Source organism: Leptodactylus fuscus, chromosome 1 (genome assembly GCF_031893055.1).
Source record: "Leptodactylus fuscus isolate aLepFus1 chromosome 1, aLepFus1.hap2, whole genome shotgun sequence".
Lineage (NCBI taxonomy): Eukaryota > Metazoa > Chordata > Amphibia > Anura > Leptodactylidae > Leptodactylus > Leptodactylus fuscus.
Genome location: NC_134265.1, coordinates 49,886,966 through 49,898,190, shown reverse-complemented (window position 1 = coordinate 49,898,190; position 11,225 = coordinate 49,886,966).

The following is an 11,225-nucleotide window of genomic DNA, read 5'->3' as shown; positions in this document are numbered from 1 at the left end:
ACAAACATATCAAACAATAGGAGTGAGGGCCCTGCTCACAAGAGCTTACAATCTATGAGGAGCTAGGGGGACACAAGAGGTCAGAGGACTTGTTTAGGTCAATGGTCCAGCCATCTTTTAATCAAAAAAGGTCATATACCGTAACTGAAATTGTATGAGACATCACCAGCCGGTATCAGTGACTGAACAGATACTAAGTGTAAGGAGTGCAAAGTAACTTCTAGATGGAGGGATCGGGTTCTGAGGAATACAGGAGGAAGGATAAAAGAGCTATTGTTCTCCACTCTACACTGTGATCAAGTCATATAATAAGCTGCCTATACAGATGTGATTTTAGGGCAGTTTTAAAGCTGTTATAGTTGGGGATTAATCTGATTGTCCAGGGTAAAGGATTCCAGAGCACCAATGCAGCTCCAGGAAAGTCTTGGAGACAGGTGTGGGATGTTTGGATAAAAGAAGGTGCAAGTCTAAAGTCATTGGCAGAACTCAGAGGACGGTTAGGGTGGTAGACAGTGACAAGGGAGGAGATCTAAGGGGGGCATTGCGCTATGGATGGATTTGTGGGTGAGTGTGATAATTTTATATTGTACTTCATGGATGGGCAACCAATACATCGACTGACACAAAGTAGATGCATCTGTGTACCAGTTTGAGTTTGGTGGCATTCAGGACAGATTGTACAGGTTAGAGTTTAGTAAGAAGAGGCCCGATTAGAAGAGAATTGCAATAGTGAAGATGAAACTGAATCAGAGCGACAATGAGGGTTTTTAATGTTTCAACGGTGAGAAAAGGGCGAATTCTAGAGATGTTTTTGAGGTGCAGGTGGCAATAGTGTGCAAGTGTCTGAATATGTGGGGTAAGGGTGAGATCTGAGTCAAATACAACCCCCAGACAGTGGGCATGCTGCCTTGGTGTAATAGTAAGACCACAGACAGAAATGGAGATATCTAGGTTAGGCTTAGTTCACATCTGCATTCGGTATTCCATTCTGGGAGACCGCTTGTGGACCCCCCCACCCCAACAGAATACCGAATGCATTAAAAAAAAGCAGCAAAGAAAGCACTTGAACCCCATAGACTATAATGGGGCCTGCATGTTTTTTGCCAGGTGTCATGTGGAATAGAAAAGTGCTGCTTGAAGTATGATGATTCATGTGGGATTCACATGGACCCCATTATAGTCTATGGGGTCCAAGTGCTTTCTTTGCTGACCGCTTTACTATATGGGGGGGTCCCCAAGCAGGTTCCCCTAATGGAATACGGGAGGGACTGGTAACATACAGTTAGGGCCAGAAATATTTGGACAGTGACACAAGTTTTGTTATTTTAGCTGTTTACTAAAACATGTTCAGAAATACAATTATATATATAATATGGGCTGAAAGTGCACACTCCCAGCTGCAATATGAGAGTTTCCACATCCAAATCGGAGAAAGGGTTTAGGAATCATAGCTCTGTAATGCATAGCCTCCTCTTTTTCAAGGGACCAAAAGTAATTGGACAATGGACTCTAAGGGCTGCAATTAACTCTGAAGGCGTCTCCCTCGTAAACCTGTAATCAATGAAGTAGTTAAAAGGTCTGGGGTTGATTCCAGGTGTGTGGTTTTGCATTTGGAAGCTGTTGCTGTGACCAGACAACATGCGGTCAAAGGAACTCTCAATTGAGGTGAAGCAGAACATCCTGAGGCTGAAAAAAAAAGAAAAAATCCATCAGAGAGATAGCAGACATGCTTGGAGTAGCAAAATCAACAGTCGGGTACATTCTAAGAAAAAAGGAATTGACTGGTGAGCTTGGGAATTCAAAAAGGCCTGGGCGTCCACGGATGACAAGTGGTGGATGATCGCCGCATACTTTCTTTGGTCAAGAAGAACCCGTTCACAACATCAACTGAAGTCCAGAACACTGTCAGTGAAGTAGGTGTATCTGTCTCTAAGTCAACAGTAAAGAGAAGACTCCATGAAAGTAAATACAAAGGGTTCACATCTAGATGCAAACCATTCATCAATTCCAAAAATAGACAGGCCAGAGTTAAATTTGCTGAAAAACACCTCAAGAAGCCAGCTCAGTTCTGGAAAAGTATTGTATGGACAGATGAGACAAAGATCAACCTGTACCAGAATGATGGGAAGAAAAAAGTTTGGAGAAGAAAGGGAACGGCACATGATCCAAGGCACACCACATCCTCTGTAAAACATGGTGGAGGCAACGTGATGGCATGGGCATGCATGGCTTTCAATGGCACTGGGTCACTTGTGTTTATTGATGACATAACAGCAGACAAGAGTAGCCGGATGAATTCTGAAGTGTACCGGGATATACTTTCAGCCAAATGCTGCCAAGTTGATCGGACGGCGCTTCATAGTACAGATGGACAATGACCCCAAGCATACAGCCAAAGCTACCCAGGAGTTCATGAGTGCAAAAAAGTGGAACATTCTGCAATGGCCAAGTCAATCACCATATCTTAACCCAATTGAGCATGCATTTCACTTGCTCAAATCCAGACTTAAGGCGGAAAGACCCACAAACAAGCAAGACCTGAAGGCTGCGGCTGTAAAGGCCTGGCAAAGCATTAAGAAGGAGGAAACCCAGCGTTTGGTGATGTCCATGGGTTCCAGACTTAAGGCAGTGATTGCCTCCAAAGGATTCGCAACAAAATATTGAAAATAAAAATATTTTGTTTGGGTTATGTTTATTTGTCCAATTACTTTTGAGCTCCTAAAATGTGGAGTGTTTGTAAAGAAATGTGTACAATTCCTACATTTTCTATCAGATATTTTTGTTCAACCCTTCAAATTAAACGTTACAATCTGCACTTGAATTCTGTTGTAGAGGTTTCATTTCAAATCCAATGTGGTGGCATGCAGAGCCCAACTCGCGAAAATTGTGTCACTGTCCAAATATTTCTGGCCCTAACTGTATGTAAGTGAAACCCCCCGCGTGCCAGCTACGTCCATTCATTTCTATGCGAGCGTGCTGTTCGGATCGGCTGATCCGAACAGTACTTGCTCATCTCTACTAGGGACAAGTGAGTAAGGTGTTTTTTTTGTTTTTTTTTATATGTCAGGGCCCCTTCACACAGAGTATACGCTCGCTGATTCTGAACATGTAACGCGTGTATCACATTGAAAGCAGTAGGGAAAAAAGCAGCCCATTCATTTCTATGGGGAGCGCACATATGCCAGCTCCCATAGAAAGCAATGGGATCTGTTTTAACGCCACTGATTCGGAACGTGTTACACGTTCAGAATCAGCGAGCGTATACTCAGTGTGAAGGGGCCCTAACACCTGTCTCAGGCTACTTCAGTGTTTGTCCAATTCCTGGACAACCCCTTTCAGCAGACATGTGACGTCTGATTAATTCGCATACTGCATGCTCAAGCATGGATTTTAATGATGTGGGGTTTTTTTTTCAATGTACCGACTTGCTCTATTTTGGTCTCTTTTAGGCCGGGGCCCTATGTGGTGTAAACGCCGTGGTTTGCCCGCCGCAGAAATACCACAGAGAAAACCACTGCATTTTACAGTCACAGCAAAGTGGATGGGATTCGAATGGTATTCATCATCGTAGTGTTGGGCACTATGGTACTGCTCTAGGAAGCAGTATAACGGAGGTAGCTGGAAGTAATGACATGATGGCTCTGACTGCGTAGAGACTGAAAGATCTGCATAAACAAGACTGCTGTGACTGACCGCTCTCACTCTTAAATTAACCGCCCCGGTGTAAAACACCTCAACAAATCCACACGAAACCAAGTATGGTTTTAAGTGGGTTGGCCACAGCTTTATTTACAAACGTATTAACATAAACTAAATGAAAACAAATCTTCATCCGTGACGGACTCCCGAACCGCCCGCTGGTGGACAGCGGGCCCCCTCATGACATCTCAACTAGCCACGGAATTTGGCGCACTCCCGCCACGGAGGGGACAGTGTAATGTAACTACAACTGGCACCGACCAATCCCACCAGCCAAAATAAGGTCCTTCTCAAGGCCATCCTGCAGTCCAGCTAGAAAAATATCCAAACCGATGGGGTTCAAGTGAACCCCATCAGACAGCAGAAGGTCCCTATTGTCCCTGTCCAACTCAGCATGGCGTATTGCAACACCCCCCAGGGCACGAACATGCTTAGCGACCCGCATATTCAAAAGTTTGCAGGAGCGCTCCAAAGCCCTATGGGAGCGAGCGCCCCGCCACTGCAATCTGGGAATGATTTCTGACCAGACTGGAATTATCCTATCAAAAAATTCCACACAACGGGTAAAATCCTGTTTGTTCACGGAAATAAGCTTACCCAGTTTAACTTTACCGAGGTCATTCCCCCCGGCATGAATAACCAAAATCAGCGTACCCGTCACTGACCTGCTAATCTTTGATACCTCCGCAAGGACTCTAATCCACTTCATGCCCCTAATCCCTAACCAACGAACCAGTATGCCGGTGAGCCTAAGGGAAAGACCAACTGGACGAACAACAGCCCTGCGCTTAGCCCAGTAAACGAAGGAATGTTCCAGAATGCATACGGAAATTGGAGAAGATCCTGAAAAGAAGCAAAAAACACGACAGGAAATAAATAACACTAAAACCAAAAAACACTAAACTACATAGTCAAAAGATCAGGTCTCACGTAACGCCTAAAACAGTCAGACTTCAAACGTCCCAACTTCTTAATATACTCAGAGTCCAAACCGCACAGATCGGCCGTGGTGGCCGCCCCAATGCGGAAGGAGTGAGTACCGAAATCACTGGGGTCCAGCCCCAAAGCCTGCAAAGCGGACTTAAAGATAGAAGAGAACTGATATGAAGGATCTGCTTTGAGTGCTGTAGGCCCAATCCGACAGGCCAGAGAGAGGTTCTTGAGATAAAGTGAGAGGATAGAAAAGACATCTGCCATGAGAGCTAAGAAGACCTTCCTAGACTTTGGCTAGCAGTCAGAGGGGACTTCTAACCTGGACAACAGCTATATGGTTACCTTCCTATGGAGAGCCTCAAATTATCTGGATTGGTGAAATTTGGAGACAAAACATTCCTGCTACTGAGTGGTCAAAATTAAGTTGTGTGGCAGACATAGGACTTGTAACCTGGAAGAGATCTGCAACTATGTCTTACTGTTATTGTTATGTAAGATGTAATTCAGTACCCCAAATGTGTGGACTTGGACTGGAATTGAAACACTGGAACCATTCTTGTGGTTGTGGTATTGATCTCACACAAAGACCATGCTGCAAGTTCATGGCTGTTGATCATTGTGGTGCTGTGAAAAGTAGTGGTGTAGTAGTCAAAAGGACCTCTGGAGACACAAAGTAGTTCCTTGCAAAGTGACTATACCAGTGAGTGGCATATAGGTGACTCACAACGTGAAAGAGTAGGGCATCTTGTATGGCCCATAGTCACTTTGGCGCAACCCATCCTGGTTTAAACTCCTGCAGAAGCTGAGCCCCTGTCAGAGAAGTGGAGTTCACTTCCTATGGTTCCCCAATTGTACTTTCAGTATATAATTGCAGTAATTTATTTGGTGTAAAAGGGGTATACCAGGACTTAAAAAAAGGAAAAGCTTTACCTTACTTACCTAGAGATGAGTACAATGAATCTCATTGGACTAATCTCTGGTGCTCCCAGCACCTGTGCTGTTCATCATTGAATCCGGAAATATACACCCGGGCTTCGTTGCTCACATGTTAGAAGTCCAGTGCATGCACATTAAAGCTGAGGTATACTCATTTGGCGTCACTGAAGAACTTTGGTGGCATGGGGAGTACAGCTGATAATTTATTTTTTTTAATGTGGCTGCTGATTGTGTTATAATAGGTTGAGTTGGGACACTAAACCCTAAAAGCGAAAATATAATAAATAGAAGATAAATATAAGCTAACTTTGCTGTCCCTATAACAGCTCTAACTCACAAGCATCTTCATGTGCAGGGGTGGGATGCAGTCAGCTCCCTCCAGTTCTGCTGATCCAGTTGTTCAAAAAAAACAAACACAACTGGATCAGAGAACCAGGGAGAAATGGAGTCCCAACCCAGCTCAGCTAGTGGTAGAGCAGGAAACCTATGGCTTTCTGCTCTACCAGTCTCCTTCATGCAGGTTGCAGGCCACATTAGGTCTGTAGCCTACAAGCTGCGTGGCAAAAGAAGTAAGTGATGTGTAGTTACCTGTCTGCTACCTACCTGCTCTGGGCGCTCAGCAGTCACAGCAGTGCACCTGGAGCAGAGAGATGGTGTGGGTCCAGCGAGCAGACAGCTAATACCACATTTTGGGGTTATGGTATGGGGGGCCAGTGAGGTGGGGTCATTACACTGTATGGGGCGGTAATGGTGGCCAATATCTGGGGAAGAGTAGGGGAGATAACATTAGAGGAAAATATTAAAGGGGTTGTCCAGGAATTTAAGCAAACCGTGTGGAAGGTGAGGGAGATGTAAAATAGGTTAATCAGGGACATGTGGAGCGCCTGTAGTATATCCCCCTCCCCTAGACTGGAGATCAGGTGCCTATGTAAGTGACTCATCCTTGTTTCTAGGAGATTTGTGCTCTTTTCAGCACACAGATCTGCCCTTTATGTATCTACGCTGTCCTCATTGTTATCTAATTGGATATATGGCATACAGCACTATTTTTGGCTTCAAAATGATGGACAATGCTCTTGAATGTGACAGACCCTGCAATAAATCAGTGGAACCAGTCAGGTGCTGATCGTATCTGTTGTACATTATGAACAAGAATTAGAATTCGAGTGTGAACATAGCTGTAGGGGGTGGATGTGTGATCACTGAATGTGCATTGTTATAGACGTCTTACTGATGTCCTTCTCTAATGTATCTGGTGACACTGGTGCTTTAAGGGGCCCTCCTTGGCTCTGACCTATTTCCCAGGCAAGGAGAGACAATCCTTGTGAGAAGGTCGTTGACCCTTATGTCGAGCAGATGTTCTGTTATTTCTCAGTGGAATAAGGAAAGCCGACCATACTAATAACCTGTCAATAGAAAAGGCCCCACTGATGTCTGACACCAATGAGGTTTCTGTATCACAGACATCTACTGACTGCGAGGAGCAGAATTTCTTTCCCAATTTTGTCTATCCCTGTCGTAGATCGGAACCAGAGCTAGGCTAAGGGCAAAGACTCAATAACACTAAAACCAAGCTAAGGGCACATATGTAAGACCGAGCCAAAACACGCATAGAAATCATTTCTCTACATACAGTAATAAGGGGTTGGCACATGTGAATAAGGATAAATGAGGACCCCTGGTTATCAGCTGACCACATCAGGTACTGCACATAAGATAAGATAAGATAATCCTTTAATTGTCCCACCATGGAGAAATTCAGCACTAAAATGCAGCTTATTGTGATATTCTAGTGGTGTATGTGTATATTCTAGACTGAGGTCCCTAGCCCCATATCCTTTCTGTCAGCCAGAATGAAGGGCTACTACAAAGAACATCTGCTGGGCTATCAATATCTGTATCCTGGAAAATCCATTTGAATGGTTGTCTATATATAACCCAGTAAGGCACATGGATGGACCCTCATTGTATGGGTTTGCAAGGAAGCAGCTTAAATAGACTCCACCTGTCCATGAATTAGACGACCATTCTTCAGTATGGTCACCATATAATACAGCAGTTTGCATATAAAAGAGGTTACCTTTAATGAGACCATCCCTTTAACACTTTACATCCAGCTGTTATGATTATATTATTATATACCAATGTATGCCTTTCTATGTACATGTTATAATATAACATCAGTCCTAGTCAACTGTTTAACATCCAGCTGTTATTACCGATACACAACTATGTATGTAGATACTGTATAATATAGGATCTATGTTATTTAACTCTTTATGATCCAGCTTTTAGTATCAATGTATGCTTTTGCATGTAGATATGATATAATATGGCATCAGTCCTATTTAACTCTTTACCATCTAACTATTATTACCTATACAGATCTATGTATGGAGATACTGTATACTATAGGATCAGTCCTATTTAACTCTTTTACCAACTAGTTCACATTGCCAATTCGTGTTTACATACGGAAATACTATATAATATGGAATTAGTGGATTTTAATTCTTTACGATTTAGCTGCTCTTACCAGGACACGTCTATGGATTGAGAAATCTCTCTATATTATAAAAATGGATTCCTGTCTGTCTGTCTGTTCTCTATGCTTGATCAAACGACTGGACCGATCTCCACCAAATTTAGTACACAGATACTTTTGGTGTCCGGGAAGGTGTAAGATGAGGCCCCAACTCACTTGGACGTACCATTCCAGAGATTCAGCTTTCCCAATACCATGAACCTCCCATTAGCCAATACAAACCTGCAAGTCCTTTACTCATATTCCAACTGCAATACACACGGTCACTCCACATGTACAATCCAACACTGATATCCAAACTGAGATACACGCATCAGAGGATTAGATACACAGGTCAGCACACAGTATCACATGTCAGAAGATTAGATATGCATGTCTGCACACAGTTCCAAATGCCAGAGGATTAGATACGCGTGTCTGCACACAGTTCCACATGCCAGAGGATTAGATACGTGCGTCTGCTCAAAATACCACACGTTGAAGGATTAGATACACAGGTCAGCACACAGTATCACACGCCAGAGGATTAGATACGCACGTCTGCACACAGTTCCACGTGCCAGAGCATTAGATACACACGTCTGCACAAAGTACCACACGCCAGAGGATTAGATACACAGGTCAGCACACAGTATCACAAGCCAGAGGATTAGATACGCACGTCTGCACACAGTACGACAAGCTGGAGGGTTAGATACACACGTCTTAACACAATACCACACGCCAGAGGATTAGATACGCGCATCTACACACAGATCCAAATGCCAGAGGATTAGATACGCGTGTCTGCACAAAGTACCACACGCTAGAGGATTAGATACACAGGTCAGCACACAGTACCACATGCTAGAGGATTAGGTACACGTATCTGCACACAGTTCCACATGCCAGAGGATTAGATATGCACGTCTTCACACAGTTCCACATGCCAGAGGATTAGATACACGCGTCTGCACAAAGTACCACACGTCAGAGGATTAGATACACAGGTCAGCACACAGTATCACAAGCCAGAGTTTTAGATACACGCGTCTGCACACAGTTCCACATGCCAGAGGATTAGATACGCGCGTCTGCACAAAGTACCACACGCCAGAGGATTAGATACACAGGTCAGCACACAGTATCACACGCGAGAGGATTAGATACGTGCGTATTCACACAGTACCACACGCCGGAGGATTAGATACGCACATCTGCACACAGTACCACATGCCGGAGGATTAGATACGTGCCACTGCACACAATACCACATGCTGGAGGATTGGATACACGCTAATGCACACAGTTACATACGCCACAGGATTAGATACATACATCTACACACAATTCCACATGCCAGAGGATTAGATACACAAGTCTTCACACAGTTCCACACGCCGGAGGATTAGATACGCACGTCTTTACACAATACCACACAATGGAGGATTAGATATGCGCCACTGCACACAATACCACACGGCGGAGGTTTAGATACACACTACTGCACACAACACCACACGGGGAGGGTTAGATACACGCGTCTACACACAGTACCACACGCCAGAGGATTAGATACGCATGTCAGCACACAGTACCACATGCCAAAGGATTAGATACGTGCGTCTGCACACAGTACCACATGCTGGAGGATTAAATACACAAGTCAGCACACAGTACCACATGCCAGAGGATTAGATACGCAAGTCTGCACACAGTTCCACACCCCGGAGGATTAGATACGTGCGTCTATACACAGTTACACATGCCGCAGCATTAGATACGCATGTCTGCAAATAGTTCCACATGCTGGAGGATTAGATCCGCACGTCTTTACACAATACCGAAGGATTAGTTACGTACGTATGCACACAGTACCAAGCACAAGATACACGCGTCTTCACACAAATCCACACACCAGAGGATTAGATATGCACCAATGCACACAATGCCACACAGGGGAGGATTACAGTAGATACGCGCCACTGCACACAGTACCACACACTAGATGATTAGATATGCACCACTCCAAACAGTACCACATGCCAGTGGAATAGATACGTGTGTCAGCACACAGTACCACACGCCGGAGGATTAGAAACACGGCTCTGCACAGAGTACCACATATTAGAGTTTTACTCCAGGTTTCCATAGCAACCCATCCATTTTTCTTCACTACTTTATGTCAGCTTTAAAGGGGCATGGCGATGTGGATGACACTGTTACACAAGGTCACATACACACAGCTTTACTCCAGGTATCCATAACAACCGATAGCGCAGGTTTTTCACTGATATCCGAAATGAGATACACATGATCACATGACGCTTATGGACACACACAAACGATATACAAAATACACCAGTGCAAAACTGGACAATTCTTATGGGGCCACTACACAAACAAAAAATTAAATATACCCGTGTGAAGCCGGGTCCTCCTGCTAGTTATATTGTAAAACATGTCAGATTAATTTAATTCTGTAATTCCCAGTATACATCTATATACAGAGACACTGTAGTATAATGTAACCCTTTCCCATCCAGCTGTTACCAGTACACTTCTCTGAATGGAGGCGCTGTATAATATAACACGAGTGATATTTATAGCCCTATAATATTGCTTCTGTGTACTGTATGCTTTCCATCTTTCCGTATTTACCTTGTCTTTTATATCACTATCCTTCCTTCTCATAATGTCTGTGTATCCATTTGCACAAATATTTTTATTTGATAACACAATGTAGCAATCTTGTTCTTTCTGCTTTGTAGATGACAGTCATAACTATTATGGTGACACGATTCCTATTGTGATGATGTGTTACATTTTAAAGGACATTTTCCTCATCCCAGTCACGGCTCTGAAAGATACCTGGTAACTGGTGATAAGAGCACGAGCAGAAAGAGCAACAGCCAATAGAAAAAGTGGCATATGACATCATGGTGTAGCCTTCCCATTGGTGAGTGGTCTTAACACTGAGCTTCATTCAGCCAGCAACAGTCTTATGAATTCCCCACGCAACATCTGAGCCTGGCGAGATCTGTCCCAGGGTGGCATAGCTAGAGGTGACTGTTCTGCTTCTTGAAGGCTAGCAACAGAGGGCTAACAAAGACCTGCATGCATTGTAAATCAC